The following is an 18,562-nucleotide window of genomic DNA, read 5'->3' as shown; positions in this document are numbered from 1 at the left end:
GGAAGTGAAGATTCATAATACCTGGCTGGTATTTACAGGTAACTAATCAGATCAGCACCTGCAGTTGCTCCATGAAAGTGGACGATTTCCCAGATCAGGTGGTAAAACTGAAAGGAGGAAGTCTGTTTTGAACTTATGGGGCAATCTTTGAGCTTCACTCCAGGAATGTTAAGTGAGACGCATCTTTCTTTTTTTCAGACTGTCAAAACTAATTCTATAATTTTATACCCTTTAATAACAGCAGAACCTCTGAAATATTTTTGTTTATTTACTTTTTTTCTGGACCCATTTGATATAAAAGTATAGATTTCTGTCTGTTTCTCACTGTCTTTTCCTATTTTATACATATTTTTAATATAAATGTAAGATAATATAAATGTAATGTAAATACAGATATGTGCACATGTCACAGTATCACTTATCCTCTTCTTGCTTTTTGGTCAAAAAGTGAAGGAGTTCAGGTGTCTGACTTCAATATATGAAGTTAGACTACTTCGTCCATGTTGGATAGTTGGTTATATCACGGACATTCAACTCAAATGCAACCTGAAATTAATTATTTTTGTGTAAGAAAAGGATGTGAGACATATGTCTTTTTGTTGACTGTCACATTGTAATAAAAATTATTGCTCTGAAATTTCTTTCCAAGGAGACAGGGAACATGAAAACAGCTAAAAGTCTGAAAAAAAACCATTCTAAACACAGTGAGGAGTTCAGATAAGACACAGAAAATTTTTGTCACTTTTGTGTCTTATAAAACTTTGTCTTTCATCTGCATCAAATGGCCTTAAATTTTCTTCAGAGAAAGGTTTCAAGAAACATCAGCCCAGGTGACCTTCCTTTACTCCCACCTGCTGTAACTCAAACTTTTTACTGACACTATTGCATTAAACAAGTAAAAGGTGAAATTCTGTGATGAAAGACAAACTTGGGATAAAAAGAAAAAATGGTATGTCTGTACTGGTGTGACCTCCTTGTTCAAATATCTGTTTATAGGCAAGATAAAAATGAAAATTAAAATAGAAGCAACTCACTGCATCTGAAGGAGACTTAAAGTTTACACTTAACTGGTTTCACCATTACCTGGGCAAATTGAGAATGGAGGAAATACTCTTAAGGGTAAAGTATGTTATTTTAAGCATCTAGTTACTGATTTCTTTCTTCAACATTCTTCCAGCACCTTCAGAAATTTTATTCTTTTCCACCTTCATATTGCAAGACCTTAAGCTTCGCTAGATTTAAGTTGTCTGGGTCAAGCGCCACCCTATTGATCTATATATGTACAGTATCTAGCACAGTGCAGATTCTGCTCTATGGTTAGTGTTTCTAAGTATCAGTAGCATAAATAATAAAATAATAAATACCAGTAGAATGCTAGACAAAGAACAGTCTTTCTTTTTTCTTTTTTTTTTCCCCCCTTGAGAATTTTTTGTTGGGGTGTTGTTTTTTGTCTGGTTTTTTTATGACTGGTCTAAGCAAAGTATCTAAAAGGACCTTCAGGCCTCATTCACACCTTTATAATAATGTTCCCGCAATTAACCAGCCAAATACTGAAATGCATTGTTTGCACGCATGAACCCTTTCATAATCAGGTAGGTAACACTGCAGCTGCATGTGCATTGATTATTGCCTTTTACAGGTTTTAAATAGGCAATGGCAAGTATACAATTCATTCAGGCTGCTTTTTTTTGAGAAGATTTTACTGAGGAAGCTGTTTTGGGGGAATCATATATTGCCAATATTCTGTATTTGGTGCTGTCTCTCTGAACTGTCTTTAGATGGGATTTTAGGCTTTGATAGTTACTCATAAGCACCTAGGTGATGCTTAACTTCAGCACTTGATTTCCTCTGAAGCTACAGCTGTGGTTACCTGTCATCTGTGCTAGCTTTCAACCATTTAAAAACCCTGTTGGTAGTCTGTGGTGGTTTTCTCTTAGCATTTCTGTAAGACAAGGTCATGTGGAGATATCTAACCCACCTATTTTCAGGTTAGTTCATGTACTACACATTTGCAGGTGAATTTCCCAAGTATTTGCTGTAAGAAGAGCCATGAGGTAACTCAAAAACTTTTTTCCCGTGCAAGGATGTACAATCCAAACCTACCGGACAAAGTCTTTCATGATTATTGATTTATTGATAATATTTTGTTCTTAACCTCATGCACGATAGCAACATGTACCTACTAGGTCTTTTTCCCCAGCTCAAATGATAAATTAGCACAACTGTTCATGAGGCTGCAAAATTGATTAGCCACAAGTATGGTGTTGATTTTTTTCTTTATTTTAATAAAATCCCAGAAGTTAAATAATCTAGAAGTTAATATGACAAAACTATGATACACAAGCATTATTAAGTGTGCAAAATGACACATATGAAAACCGGGAAAAGTCAGAATTAAGATTATGTATTTAAGTGCAACGGCCATTTTTATATCTATGTTATGATGCAAATTTAATAGAATTCCTGTCTGTGGTCTTCTTTGCAGTGAGGATCAGTACCATTGCCACAAAGCGTGCATGAAGCTGGGAAGGACTTGCTGATTTTCACAGGCGACCAAAAGATGAGTAAGATGAACAATGGGAACTGCTCCCCATCTCTTTCCCTGCCATAGTTTTCCTGTGTAACACTAAGGTAGGTCCTAAATTCCCCACCCTCAGCTTACATGAGATCCTGCAGACTCAGTCTCAGGAACGTTCATCATTTAAAGTTACAGCCCATGCTGAGTGCAGAAGCACCTGGTTTAGCAGATGCAGGAGGAAAGAGCCATAATATTCTTCAAAATTGTGCCTAAACTTCAGGAACTGTAGAACCACAACTAAAACTTTGGCTCTCAGCAGAAAATCTTAGGTGAAATCCTGGAGACAGCTCATTAATCTGGTATTAGAACAAAACCAGTCTTTTCTAGCTCAGGCGCTTCTTAGGAACTTGTCCTTTGAATCTACTTTTCCCCGTGACTGATCTTTATGCCTGTCCTCACTTTTTTATTAGTGCTTATCATAATCACACTAATTTTACTTGGTTTTATGACTAACAAAACATACTAAAAGTAAGTATTAAACATCACTTACATTCTCTGGGCTGCACATGAGCAGTTATATTAGTCTGTCTTACATATACATATATAGTCTTACTACCATTATCTTATCTAATTTCCTTATTTCTTAGGTATGATCAGCTCAGTGTAGGACAAAGATGTTGAGGTCTATATGTTTTCCAGACATCTATCCATTCAGGTACACTCAATTTTGAAGGATTTGATCTAAAATACATTGAAGTAATTGGAAATTCTGTCATGTTTTTCTTTCTTTTAACCAGCGTTCTACAGGATAGAACTTATACATTTTGCTGACAGATTACTATTTGCATATTAGTTTTTCCCCACATGGATAGTAACACTTAAGCAGTTTTCAAATAAAGATATAGAAATTGGGCATTTCAAGGGTCTGTTTAGTTGCTATTTCCAGCAAAACCATGTCATGTATATGGGGAATCATATGAATCTGAGTTAATAGATTTTCTTTATTAGTGGAAAAATATATATATTCATGTATGTTATGCATTTCTCACTACAAATATCCAGGAAAAGAGAACTGAACATTTCCAGTTTACCTTTCAGTTTGAGAGAGATTTTTTTTTAAAGCTGCCAGACTGCCTATTGCTTCAAAGTAATCAGCTTTTACAGATAAGGGAGATTTCCATCGTTGTATAATTAATTTTATTTTAGCAATCATTGCACCTTTGAGTAACTATTTCCTACTACCACTATCTAAGTCATTTAAGAAGGAAAGGTTTTCTAATAGATACATGGCAGGCTAATTTGCAGAGCTCGAAAGGGATGTCTACCAGTCATGTTGTAATAAATATGATATTATTTTGTAATCCCAGAGCATATGTGCAGTATTTCTTCACATATAATCCATTATTTGTTTCTACAACATCTGTTCCCCTAAAAATAAGTGCATATGAAAGCTAAACTCATTTATATTAATCACTTCCTGATCAACTTTTTTTATTTCCTACATAGAAGCTATAGATGGGCAATATACTAATTTTTCTAAATATATTAATACTTTGAGTAGCTCTATTTCCAAGCCAAAGTCTGTAAATTACCTATTTATATACACTTATACATAGGTTTTCATATATGTGTTGGTACAATGACAAATATTTTATTTTGGTAATGAAAAAGACATGGATTATTCTCTCTTCTACCTTAGTCCTTTTCACAGTAGCTTTTTTCTACACCATTTCTGACAAGGCTGTGCTGTACTGGCAGGATGGAGGACCTGAAGTATGAGATATTATTTTAATCTGGGAACCCGGTTCTAACTGCTGCACATGATCTCCCATACTGCCTGTCCTTTTTGCTTACTAGAGGATAACAAAAAGTAGTGGTGGTAGGATAGAATTGGAGATACAACCTAGCCAGGTTGTTTGGGTCAGCGGCCCTCATCAGGTTGTCTTTACTGGAGATGAGAAGCATTTGCGACTAGATGGGTAGGTAATTGTTTAATCAGATGTTTACTTTTGTGAACCACATTATTCACTGACAGCTCTCCCACATGTTTTCTGCAGAACCAAATGTCAAAATCAGGTAGTCAATTTTACCAGAGGACACCAGGTTGAAAGGCTTACTCTAAAAATGCAGTCACATTGCAAGGTTCCTGTAGATGCAGGTATCTATGAGGAATAATATGATACTTTAATGCCCTGGTACACTTAATACATTAAGAGTTTAACTGCTTTCTTTTTTACTTAGCTTCTTTTCTCTTATTTTACACATAGTAAAATTAAAGGTAGGCAGAGTAAAGGTTGGAAAATGGAAAAGAAAGCCAAGTGGAAAAATGCCAAAAATATAATTTATTCAAAACAAGCATGAGTCAAACAAGGGGAAAAGCACAGAACGTTTAGAAAGCAAAGGTTAACAGAGACAGTCTTTTTTTTTTTTTTTTTTTTTTAAAGTTTGTATTGCAACTAGTATCCTGGGGTCCTGATTCGTGGAGATACTCAAGTACTTTTGTAATCCTTGCTGACGAAGGACCTCTGAGTTTACAAGAAAGATAAATGAGCAGCTGTTAGAAATCACTCTCCCAACTCCTCTTTTCCTCACCTCCCCCCACTTACCCCCACCCCAACCAACCATTAATAGAGTTTAACTGTCATGAAATACTGACAGAAATGTGTTATGCACTCTTCACTGTTAGTGGTAAGGAAAGAAATTTTAATTTCCCTTTCTTTTTTTGTGAACTATTTTCCTCCTTCATATCAACCCACCACCCTTATATATGTACAACATCAATTTAAAACTTTTGGCAAAAAAAACCCAGAAAGAATCAGAACAACTTTTAACGGCTTTTATTTAGCAGAATAAATGAGAAATACATATAACGCAGAAGTAGCTTGCACTATCAATCTATAAACTGTAAAACTCAAATAATTAAATCCTTCAGAGACTTGTATAGTATACCTTTCTTTTTTGTACGTTAAATTGAACTGCATTTAATTAAACACCAGTATTAGAATGTTAATTTATTTTACTTTCTATCTAAATCTGGGGGTTTTATTTAAAGACTCTCCATAGAATATGTATATTTTCCATGCTTTTTAAATTACTATTGAAAGCTACTGAGTGTATGTAAAGAATGTCTTTACATAACTTATTGCATATTCACATCAAAGCCATGCAGATAAAATTAACAAAGAAAACAAAACACTTGTAATTTTTAGAAATTATTAAAAAAGCTGATTAGTGCAAAATTAATTCTACTAGATAGAATTGTCCAAATTTCCATCACAACAAAATTATTCTATCTGTATATTCAAGACACTTTGCCCTCTCTAATGTAAATTAATCAAGTACTACAGTTTTCAAATATCCCTTTGGGAAACATCTCAAAAGAGTTCTTTGATGAGACATTTCCTCAGAACAGCCTAATTTTTTTTTATTTTATTTTTTTTTAATTTTATTATTCTTCAGATTCTTATTAGCTTCAAAAATCTCTGGTCTGCTTGAAGTCATCCTCTTCCTCTTTTACAATTAAAGCCTAATTTTAAGCTTATTAGAGCTATGGGGTTCTATTTCTTTGAAAAGGAAGTTTTAGATTGAGGATTAACAGGTTTCAAATACTTGTGTATAAGTGTCAGTATGACATCCTGACAACTTGGTAGCTAAAAATTAGCAGGTTTTTAGGAGAGAAATATGAAGCTGCATATTTCCTCTCCCAGACAAACATTGAAATGGAAAATTGGATGTATTAAAGAAAACACAGTTCATGTTTTTCCTGTTGTGAAATGGCAGGGAATTTGCAAATCTCTAAAAGATAGTAGAAAAGTCATCAGGAAATAGGAAAAATAAGCATATAATACCGCCTTCATCAAAATATCAGATTCGATTAATGATGGTTTCTAAACAAGCATACCATGTACGAACAATGTGTGCTAAACATTATATATACAATATATGAATATGTGTCAATATAATATATATGTGAATCTCTATAGGTAAGGCAGTAGAAAAAAATAGTGGAATTGAATCCCATTAATGGATTGATGGAATTAGATTTCATAAATCAGATATATCAATCATTTTCAGTGTCATCCTAAAAGAACAACAGGAATTCTGACGCTCAAATCCCGACAGCTTATTAAAGTACTGTGAAGTACTTTAGCATGTAATTTGGTTTTTGAGGTTTTATTTGCCCAAAGTAATACCAGTAAAGGAAAGTCTGAGTTATACAAAGACATTTATGATTAATATGTATTGATGTTTAGGAGGCAGTGCTTAAAATTCCAAATTTGTTAGCATATTTACAGGTCTTTGGGTTTTATTTCATGATGCTGAAGACACTTATGCACTTATATAGCTTTACTCATAGAAATAATCCTATCCGAATTCTGAAATTAAAGCAATGTGTATGTTTAACGTTTGCAGAAGCCAAGCCTTGAGCAGTGACTAAGGTCCGATATAAAAAATAACCCGTTTTAAATTAATTTAAATCCTAAACCCTTCAATATGACTCCTAAATCCATTTTGGACTCCAGAACAAATGGTCTGATTTTCAGAGCTGTTGATTTTTCATAGTGTTCAATGAGTTTAACATCTACGAAAACCAGTAGATGTCAAACTTCTTTGTTGGTTTGGATTTCCTAAGGCCAAATATGACACATACATTTGTTTTTTCTGATTCCCATGCTATCCATACAGCAACTTTAGAATATGTTTAGAGCCATGAAGTGAAGGCAGAGGCTAGAAATTGGAAAAAAAGGTGCTCTAAAGTAAAAATCTTACAGTATTTTCACTACTATTTATTTTTAAATCCTTTCTCTAACCAACTGAAGCATGCACAATTTTCACCTAATATTAAAGATAAGCTGTTCTCTATTACAACACTGTATTGAAGATAAGCACTTCTCCTACTGTTTTGTATTAGAAGACATTAACAACCAAAACCTTCATATTGGTCCAGACGTGATGTATCTTCCTGTTTCATTGTTATGCTTTTGCAGCATAGAACAGAAGAATTTCAATAGCTGATCAAAACAGAGTTCATCATTCAAAAATCCATTTTGTTTCTGCATTTAAATAGTTATTAGAGAAAGAGCTTTACAAGATTTATGTTGTATGAAGTAGTGCTATATTTGACATATCTGAGATTAGTGAAAATTAAATTCTGACTATTTCTTGGATTTTTCTTAAAACATCCCATTATATATAACTTTTTTTGGGGGGGGGGGGGGGGGAGTGGAACTACTAATAGCTTCCATTTAGAGTCCAGTGCAAAGTAAGTCAATAGAGGAAATATAAAATTAAAGAGACCATGATAATGGAAGAATACCATCTCCAGTGCTGTGCAGCCCTTAACCAATATTCTGTGTAAGATAATATTAAGCCATCATATGGTCATCATAAGGAATTTTACTTCATGGAAACTTAATAGAAATCTGAGTAGGTCAGGAAAGTTGGAGGCTACGTTATCAGCAAGTGAGAAGTCTCTCTGATCACTGAGCAGGGGGAACAGAATGAAAAGGTAACCCATAAGAAAATAATGACTGAGAACTGATAATTCTGACAGCATATAAACACACTTATTCCTCTGGGAGTTGCTAAACAATGTCTAGATAAGTATTTTGCTGCACAAATCCTAAAAAAAAGCACAAGAGCTTTAATAAATGCATGGCTAATCAACAGACATTACCTGCAATGAATCATTCTTTGGATTCAGCAACAATAAGCATGTATTCAGATTATTTTTAACCATGTGAGCAATCACAGTTTATCTCATGTCAAACAATGTTTCTTGCTTGTCTGGTAGATAGCCTGATTAAATATACACTTTGGTCCTTATTTTCTGATGGAAACTTACTCTTTAGTTTAAGGTTCTGGTGCTGAGCTGAAAATATCTCAGGAGTTATTCTGAGCTGCAGAACTTCACGGTAGTAGTTCATAACAGTGAGATGGATTCCTATAACAAGTTTACAAAAGAAAAAACCAAAACCTGTCACACCAAAACAATGCACCTGTGTAAATGATGCCATCATCAGATCATATTTGTTCTCTGAACTGCAAAATGCTCTCTTCAACAGCTTCTGGGTGTGGTCTTTTAACGTGCCTGATGGGATTCACATGGTTGAACATAGGCATCTCCACTACCAATATCTATCTACATTCTCTTCATGACCTTTAGGGTGAAAAAAACACTTTTAAGCTATGTTTAATTTCATCCTCATGCTGATCTGTAAAATAAGCTTGATAAATCAAAGCTGTCGATCGTTCTCCACTCATTACAAAGGGAGCCGAGGCTGACAAGCTGAGCTTTAGACATCTACAATGCAGAAGTTCAAAATGTCTTAACTAAAGTAACCATTGACTGCTTCAGGTATTGCAAGGCATTTTGCATTCTCAGAGCCAGAATTAATGAGACAAACAAAACCTCATTATGGCTATGACATGATTTTGGTAGAGCAAGGCATTCTTTATTCAGGGTGAGTATCCTCACTCCTTGTTTTAAAGCATCTGCCTATTCTTAAAATGAGGAAAATGTCTGGGTTATCTTCTTTTTAATTCAATCAATTTCTGAAAACCTGTAATCTGTTAGAAACAACAAGCTTAGCTGTTTCTCTTGAAATCTTCATCTGTTAAACACCAAATTATGAGTCTTATATTGTATAACCAATTATTTACCAACAATTATTAAAGCTAAGAAAGGCCAAGTCTTTCTCCTGTTATTCATGATGCAGACCTTTCCCTAGGTAAGACTGTTTTACATCCTATGTCTGAAATGTGTTTTGTACACTGGAATTAATTATTTCCTATAGTGTTGGAGATGCAGAATGTCTTTGCAGTGTTTCAGTTGGTTTATAATTTTTCAACTGTTTATGAGAAAACTTATGTTTCCTGAAGTAATAATCTTGACACAAAGAAAATAAACAGCTTAAAACAATCAATTATTTCAACTTAATTGTAAATGCAAAACTGCTAAGACCAGTGATCTCTCAACCACAGACTCTCCCTTTTAAACTTAATTCTATCAATATTAGTTCCTGCTTCAGTAAATAATTACTTTCAAGAAGAAACAGCTTTTCTTAAAAATTTTACCCACATATAAAAGTTGAAGAAAAATTCCTAACAAAACACCTAGCATGTAACCATTTCTAATGATAACAACAATTTATTGAACACATAGAAGGCTATCTAAATTATTGTTCATATTATACACAGTGTTAAAGAGAGAAAAAGTAGCATATACTGTCAGAGAGTTTATGAGCTCAGAAACAGGTACAATCTCCTAGAAAATTTTCTGTCCTACAGGGCATAAGGTAAGTTAAATACAGATTAAAACACATGAGTCTGTCCAAGTCAATGGGTAATTCTTTGCTACCATAACCCCTGAAGTAAGTCAGGATTTTATTTGATTTCTCTTAGTCCCATGATTCAGCAGGAGAGCTTAACGGTGATTTTCTGATTCAGCTGGTATCCAAAGAAAAGGGTTTGGTATCACTTCTGTAGGAGCAATTAAACCTATCCTCAGGGATTCTGAAAGTCCCAAAATAAATATGATATAGTTGGAAAAAGGACACTAAAAATGTTTTAAAGAGGTATATTTTAGTTTAGGGTTAACGTTAACACAATGCCAGGTTCTTGCACCAACATCTCAATGGGATAGAAATTAGGGACTTTTTTTTTTTTTTTTTAACACTACTGTATACTGTACCAAGCCATATATCCTTATAAAACTTGGAAACTGTATCTTTGAGTACGTTAGCTTTTTAAGTTAATCAAAATACAGTTTTCCTCTTTCTGAAATTATTTTTCATTTTCCATATGTTCTGTATTTACCTCTTTCAGAGCGACGTGACCCTGTTTGATTTATCACATATGAAAACCAAACAGGAGAAAGATGAATCTATGTTTCAAAAAAGACAGACTTCTATTTTCTAAAACTGCATATTGTCAATAAAAATAAAAGTGTATTTTGGCAAATCACATCCTGCTGTATTGATATTTAATGAAAACTAGACAGACAGAGTATACTACAGGTACCATAGAATGTGACATCCATTAAAACAAGGGTTTTGGGTTTTTTATATAATTGGAAGAAAAGCTCTATTTATAAATTGCAAGTACAGAATTGCTATTGAATGGATTAAAATGACCGCTGAACAAAGATGAACACCAGTCCTCTGGCATATCTCAAAACCATGTAACAGATACATACATTTGCCAAACTTATAAAGTCTTTACTGATTATATGGTTTCCGGAATTTCATAATTTAACCAAATCTGAACTTATTTTCATGGCAATAAGGAAGGGTATACTTAACACATGAGGGTCATATCCTTTCACATTTCAGTAAAGTGCTGGAGATTCTCACTGAGATAAACACATAGATGTTCAGCAAAGGCAGGTTAATGGATTTCCACTTTATTTTATTCTCAGAATCAGCTAATTCTGGGGTTATGATTTGGTTTTGGTTTTGGGGTTTTTTTTTTTACTATTCAACATATGACACTTTGGAGAATTAATGTTTATCAAAACAAAACAAAAAGTGTTCCAATTAATAGGGATATACAACTCTGTTCTGATAAAAAATGTACAGATAGGTAAACAGATGTATTTTATGTACTTATTTTATTTACCTAGCACCCCATCAGAACAAAGACTCCACATAAAAGGACTACCAAATGATATTATGGGCCAGCACAATTTCATTTTAATCAACACCAGTAACATGACTAGAAAAGACGCAACTGTCCAAAAATATTAGTACATAAAAAATTAGTCTTGGAAATTATTTTCTAGCATCACTTGTTAAGGCTGAGATGGATTAATCACTTCCTACTGTTAACTGTTTGACTTCATACCGGACTTCCTAATCTCAGGTTTCCTTCTCTAGCTATACAAAAACTCTTATGGCGGTGTGAAAGCAAAATGGAAATAATTTTATTTAATAACATTGAAATACCACTAAAATATTACTTTTTTGTGTATACATCAGCAAATCCTTCCAAAATTTTGACTCAGAAACTGTTCCATTTTACTTGTAAGAGAAAGATATTATTTGTAATTGATTGGTAAGGATTAAGTAGTTAAAGTTTGCACAGGGTCCTGAATTTGTGCCATTTTTCAAGTACCTGAAAGTACTTGAATATGGCAATAGTAAGGCACCATTTCCTTTCTGAGCTACATACTGTGGATTTGCCTTTCAGGTTCTTATTTCTTCCACATTGTCTCTGCTTCAAGTGTTGCAATTAAGTGTACTGTTCATTATACCAGTTATGATCTTCCCATCCCCTGCCCAACCATGTTTTTAAATACACTTATTTCTGAGTCAGGACCTGGGCAGGGACTATATTTTTTAAAAGATAAGTTAGTAGGTAGAAGGTTTGGGCAGAGGGAATGCCTGCATATACTGTTACTTCAGGTTCATCATCATCCAAATGTCGTTATTAAAAAGCCTTTCAGGTTGTTCTTTCATGCTTTTTCACTGGAGGTATGACTATTGGATCAACCTGAAAGAAGCACTTCGTTCCATTTCTTCCCTGCTCTATCTAAAAGGGACATTCATTCCTACCGAGCATCAGTGAAATATGGACTTGAAGAACTACCAAGCTATGCTATGAGCGACACATACAAGAAGACATCTCCCTGTTTCTCCTACACATTATAAGCATGTTCTGCTCTTGTCAAGGTATATGGATAGCTATTTATGTCATATGTGAAATCAGTTTTGAAATCTAGAATGAACTTAAACCCATGGAGACATTAGCTCATGATCAGGTGTCTCAAGCATCCTTTCGAATTAGAATGGGTACGGATGAGTACAGGGAGAATATTCACAGTGTCAAGTGTGAAAATATATGGAGCAAACAATGTGGAATGAAAATGCAGTAAGAGATATGCATATTAATGAAAAACAAAAATCTGTTCAGAGTTGAGGTTTTATAATCAAAGTCAAATACAGTAAGAGAGAGTTTTAAGTTCAGTTTTTGTTAATTATGCAATTGTTGTGTAAAAGAGAGGTTAATTTTAATTACATATTTGTGTTGTATCCTATTTATTATAGCTAAAATTTGAATTCCATCGCCACAGAACAGATGCTGCCCACTGTCATAAAATAAGCTTTAATTTACTACATTAGCATTTTAAACTTATTACTGTTATGATGACTGACACTTTGTATTTATCTTGTGATTGATACAGTAGGAAGATAAGCCTTGGCAGTATATTCAAAAAAAAGTATTTAAAATGTCCCGGTTCATTCAAAATAGGCAAGTAAATTCAGAAACAATCGGGAATCATGAGAGTCTACAATTATCAGAAGCCACATAAGTATCACTTTAATCAGAAGAGAAAATAAATGCATGAAAACACAGCTACATGGAACATAACTGCTTTGTAGAATGTTTTTTCTTTTTTTTGGTAATATTGTTTTAGAACTTTACAGTCTGAGTTACTCATACATGCCCAGAGACCAATAACTCTAAATTACCTCGTTCTGGTGTCATCTTGAAACTGGACAGAGAGCTAGAGGAAGTGTTTAAAAGTTAGTCTGGGTGAGCACAACAGTAGGAATCCTGTGCTCAGCACATGCTCCCAATGGTTGTGCCCAAATTCACAAAAAATCAATAGGATTCAAATGTGAAAGTGCTAAGGAACAAGTCCAGTTAGGTTCACATTGGTCACTATCTTGTTTGCTTAATGTAGAAATGATAAAGTAAAAAGCAGTATAGTTTTAAAAAATGCCAAAAAAGTCAACCACAATGACCTGAAAAGGAAATCGTAGCATTTAAAATCCTCACTCTTTGGTAATTGCAGTTAATGACAAAGCTATTACCAACTTCAACACTGCAGATAGGAGCTTTTAAAAGAGAACCAAAGTTCTCATCAGCTCTTTTATGGACCTATTGAAGTACAGGGATATATATCTGCACAACACACATAGAGCATGCTGAATTGAAAACTCCCTTGGTAAAAAGCTCCTCAGTAAGCCTACCGATTTGTCAAAAAAGAAAGGATTTGTAGAAAAATATTGATCTTATTAAAATTTATCCTAAAATTAAAAAAAAATGTAAAGGGAACCATATAGTCCCATTTTCCATTTTGAAATTATTTTAATCATTGTTTAATTTAACTACAGTTCTAATTGAAACATGAATGTTAAGTTTTTTTCTGTTAACTCAAACATTTCTTATTATTCTAGAAAGGAAAATGTCTTCTTAGAAGGAAAACTATCAATTTTAGCACAACAATGACAAATGATTAAAGTAGTTACCAACTAAGGTTCTGTTATCATGTACATCTGTAGGCATTTATAAGTATGCGTTAATGTTCTCAAAACTTTAATCTGGGGATCTTAGTTCATTATATGCCATCATATTTGAACTCATATAACGTTTGAATACTTTTTTTTTTAATTTTTGGTGATGCTTGTATTTTGTTCTGCTGGTGAAAACAGCATATTGGGGCTTTGTCTTGTAAAACCATATTTGTTTGATTATTAAGTTAATATTCTCTAAATAAATGAGAGCTTTTATGAGTATTGCGAAACTGAAAAGAATGTTATTCTAAAAGATCTGAAGAATTTTCTACACTTTAAGGAATTGGTAAATATGGGTATGTGGGAGGTGTCCATTTGTTGCAGTTATGATTTAAGCACCTGATAGCAAAATCTTGAGCAATTCACACATTTGTGGCTTTCTGGTTTTCTCTTCAGACCTTCCTTCTCAAAGATGATTTTTTTCTTTCTTTCTTTTTTTTTTTAAAGAATAATGTTAATTTAATCTGTGTCCTAGTCCATGAAATACTGACTTGCTTTTTTGTTTTGTTTCAGTTTTAATTCAAAAGAACAAATGTAAACAAGAAAACATTTCATTGTAAAGAGCTCATCTTCAGTTCAAGAGAACGGACTTAGAAAAAACTAATTAGGATGCCCTTAACATTTTTCTAAAGGACAGAAGCAAAATGTTCCAATAAGTTCCTTGCAAAACACTGGAAAGATAATTTGGTAATGCTATGAGTGGATTATACTGTTCCTCTTCCCCCGATATGATCACTTACTGCAGCACTTTCCTTTGAAATGACAATTATAGTGCTCTGCTGTTGCTAAGAAAAGACTGATGAAGATTGGTGTTGCTTTTCCTCTCAGCCACTGTCAGCTGCTGCTCTTTAATACTGCAGTCCCACTGCCAGTGAGCATTCACAGACTCAATTTGCAGATGAACAGACCCTCCAGTGGCATCAATTGCTTTAGAAGGTAAAGTTACTTTACAGATAGGACCCCACTTGGAAGAGTTTGACCCATAAATTGATAATGAGAATGAATAATTAGCAGAGATGCATGAGATTCTTTATCAAAGATTAAACCTATGACAAAACAAAGGGATGTTTTTCTTAATCTCAAGTTTCCCTGTACTAGCTAGAAAGGCAAAAATGATGACACCGATATGCAAACAACCTGTAATCAGACATAATTTTCAAGGGCTAGAATATTAATTACACTATCAGTATAAGAACAGTTATGTTATGTATGGTTATGTCCTCTTGAAATCTCTAATATTACTTATTAACCTTACAATTGAGAGTACAATTCTTTTTCTCTGTCAGTCACATAACATTTTTAAAAGAGCTTGTAGTTTTACATTTTGTCTTTTAGTCTTTGTTATTGAATCTACCCTTCCAGGAAAGAAAAAAAAAAGTGGTTGTCAACACAAAAAGGAAGACATAGCTACTTGGTAGTGCAAAGAAATAACATTTGGATGAACGATTGCCTAAAACTCTTGCCCACTTTGAGGACTAGCTGTCATCGTCTGTACCTGCAGTGAGTTAAAGGTAAAATATAGTCCTTGTCACATCAATAACCCATTTACAGCCTGATTGTCAAAGCTACCATCAAGAGGTGTTACCAATTTGTAGTATCCAAGTAACAAAACAAACTGCTTGAATTCCCACCAGTTTGTTACATTCAAATTCTTTTCTATGGGCAAAAGCAACACATTGTGCATGCAGAGCCAAGAATTCAGTATTAGTCTAACCAGAGCCTTAACAGCCTAATCCGTGATTAGTCTGATCAAAATGACACTAATATTTCTATAGGTCAGATTAGAGCCAGTTGAAATGATACATATAGAAAAGTTCCAGTATCTATCCTTTCTTTTCTGGTGCTATACTCACCTCTGGGACGACTGGCAGATGACCTCTGCCTGCTGGGGGTATACGAGGAGTCATCATCACCCTTCCCAGAGGCATTTTGATGTGTTTGCCAGCATGCTCTACCCCTTCCTCTTTCATCACAAGCTTGCAGTCCCACCTACATTGAGTAAATGTTATGCATCCTCTTTGCTACTCCTAGTTTGCCCAGCTCTCAAGGTTGCATTCCTATGCTCACCACCATTTGACTACTGATTAGCTTTTTATACACTTAGGACCTCCAGTATTAACTTGTAATTGCACCTTCAAGTCCTCTGCTGTCAGCCCATGCCTGTACTCCTCCATGCTCTGTACGAAGTCTTCAATAGTCTTCCAGATGTTTAGACTAAACATAGTAGTAAGAATTAGAAAATTGCTGGTACAGCCAAATAAGCTAAGTCCAGAAAAAGTCCAAGTCCCTAGTTACCTCAAAGCAAAGCCTCTGGCCTCCTGCAAGCAATGGCAATGCCATATTTTCTGGTCTACAAGGCCATAGAGGTGAGTAGTTGCTTCAGTGATCAAGAGGTCAGAATACACTGGGGAGCTGCATAAGCAGGATAAGTGCAAAGGGTTATTTCTGCTCATGCCTTTTTGTAGTGCTCCTTCTTTTCCCTTCTATTCCTAGACCCACTCATGTGTTAAGCTATTTGGGAGAAATGAGTGATAAAAGTGAAGGAGCCAGTTCAAAGTGTTGCAAGGTTAAGTCAGGCATCTCTATCTTGTTTGAAGGGTGTGGGGGAAAATAACAAGGATGTTAGGCAGTCAATTCATGGGAAAAATGTTTTTAAAAACCCTCAAACAACCCACAATTAAATAGAGCAAATAGAGAAGACATGACTGTGGAGGCAGAGAGGAGAAGTATGGTACAATCCATGGGAATGAGTGACTATATTAGCAACAGCCTTTGGTATTTTGGAGACTATCTCATGAAAAAATGTTCTTCCATCTCCAAAAACCCAAATATGAAGGTTCCCTCTGAGCAGTCCTCCCTAACCTGTGGGAGAAGGTAGCAAGATAATTCCTAGCAATACTTGCCAAAGGTAACATGAACACTATGCAAGAAGGCACACATGGTAATGCAAAATGTAAGTTAACAGCTTTCTGTGTCATATCCTAACTGTGAACCTGTCTGGATGGAGGTCACCTCACAGGGTTTATCTGCTTAAAATCCCTCTTTATTTCTAGCCAGGCTTTCATTGTAGTGGTAATTCACTGATGATGTAGAAAAATCATGAAGTATACATAGGATGATTTTCATGTGGGAAAAGAATGAAACTAAGACCTTCCAATAATTATTTTTGTATTTGAAGCTACATAGGAAAGACTCAAGATATTCCTAAGAGTATTCCCTAGGTCTTTCCCCAATTGTAGTAATTTCAAACTGTAATTAATATTTTTCTGAAGTATAAGTACATATTCAAGTGTTGATGTTTAAAATTGGTTTCTTATTTGGCCCTCACAGTTTGGCATCTACAGTCAGTACAATTTTAACATAGGGACAAAAATATTGACAGGTACAAGTACCCATAGGTATTTAGCCATGTATTGCTCAGGGTCAGGACTGTTAACTACTAACATTAAGCTTAACATTGCTTCAGGTGAAATGTTTCTCAAAAGAAAAGACCGATCCTCCAGAAGCAGTTATTGTTATGGTTTGCATTACATTTAACAACAGCTACAAAGAGAATGTTTTGACAGATATCACATCTGTCTCAAAATTTCCTGCACAAAGCTGGATGCTAGAAGTTTCCAAGTAGCAACTGACTGCTTAGAAAAAATCAGGAACAAAGTGAGTCCTCATGCAACTGATGAAATTTAACATATTTATATAATGTATTCCACTTTCAAGATGCCACACAAACATTTAGATGATACTAAATACAAGGAAACCTCCAGTATACACAAGTTGATCTTAATTGTCTGCTTTTTTTTACCTCCAAATGGGAAACAAACTTGTTTTCATTTTCAACTATTTCAAAGCCCTTTGCAAATGCAGAATAACAAATGTATATCACACTAATATAGATAAAAGAAGTATAAAATGCTTGATCCTCTAATTCATACCTTCTAAGGCCTGGGAGATATTAGTAGTTTTGGTTGGATTTTGCTAAAATGATCTAACCAATTTATACTAACTACCCAGTCTTCTTTCTTAAAAAAACTTACCTCTTAATAATGGGGTGATTCAATGGACAGAGAGTCACTTTTGCTGCTCTCAGGAAATAGACTGGTACCTAACTCGAAACCTGGAAATGTATCTATATAGAAGTCCTGTTTGGATGTAATCAAGTATGACAAAACCATCTACTTAATGAAGAAGTTATGATTTTCTCTAAGAAATGGGAATCAGTTTTATCTTTACTTGCAAGGGGAGAAGCTATTAGGATTAAGACACCTCTCATTCCACAACAGTCAGGACTAATTTACTGAAGTGATGGGAACAAGCCATTACAAGATGATGTATCCAAAATGTCTTTGCTTCTTTTGCCCTTGAACAGACTTCTTGCACAGTCTGTGCTCCATGGTGATACCATTCAATTTTATTTTACTTGAAGGTGGGGAACTATTTTGTTTAAGGCTAATTTGAGTTTCTACCACTTCCTGCGATCTGTAAGTATCTGAACAACAGTTTATTGGCCATTTCTCCTCTCTTCTTCGGAAGGTCAGCATCATTTCCTTTAAAGGACTGCAGTGGGACTACCTGGATAGGCTATCAATAGGGTGCAAAAGAGAACTCTGCAATCAGTGCTTCAGAGAACAGACAAAGGATAGAAAAAAATAAAGATGAAAATGTTCATAAACTCTGTGTGACTCAGTGGTCTGCACTTCCTGTTCATTCTCTGGATGGATTTTGGTTGGCATAAATCTTCCAAAGT

Source organism: Haliaeetus albicilla, chromosome Z (genome assembly GCF_947461875.1).
Source record: "Haliaeetus albicilla chromosome Z, bHalAlb1.1, whole genome shotgun sequence".
NCBI lineage: Eukaryota > Metazoa > Chordata > Aves > Accipitriformes > Accipitridae > Haliaeetus > Haliaeetus albicilla.
Note: the sequence above shows the minus strand (reverse complement) of the source record.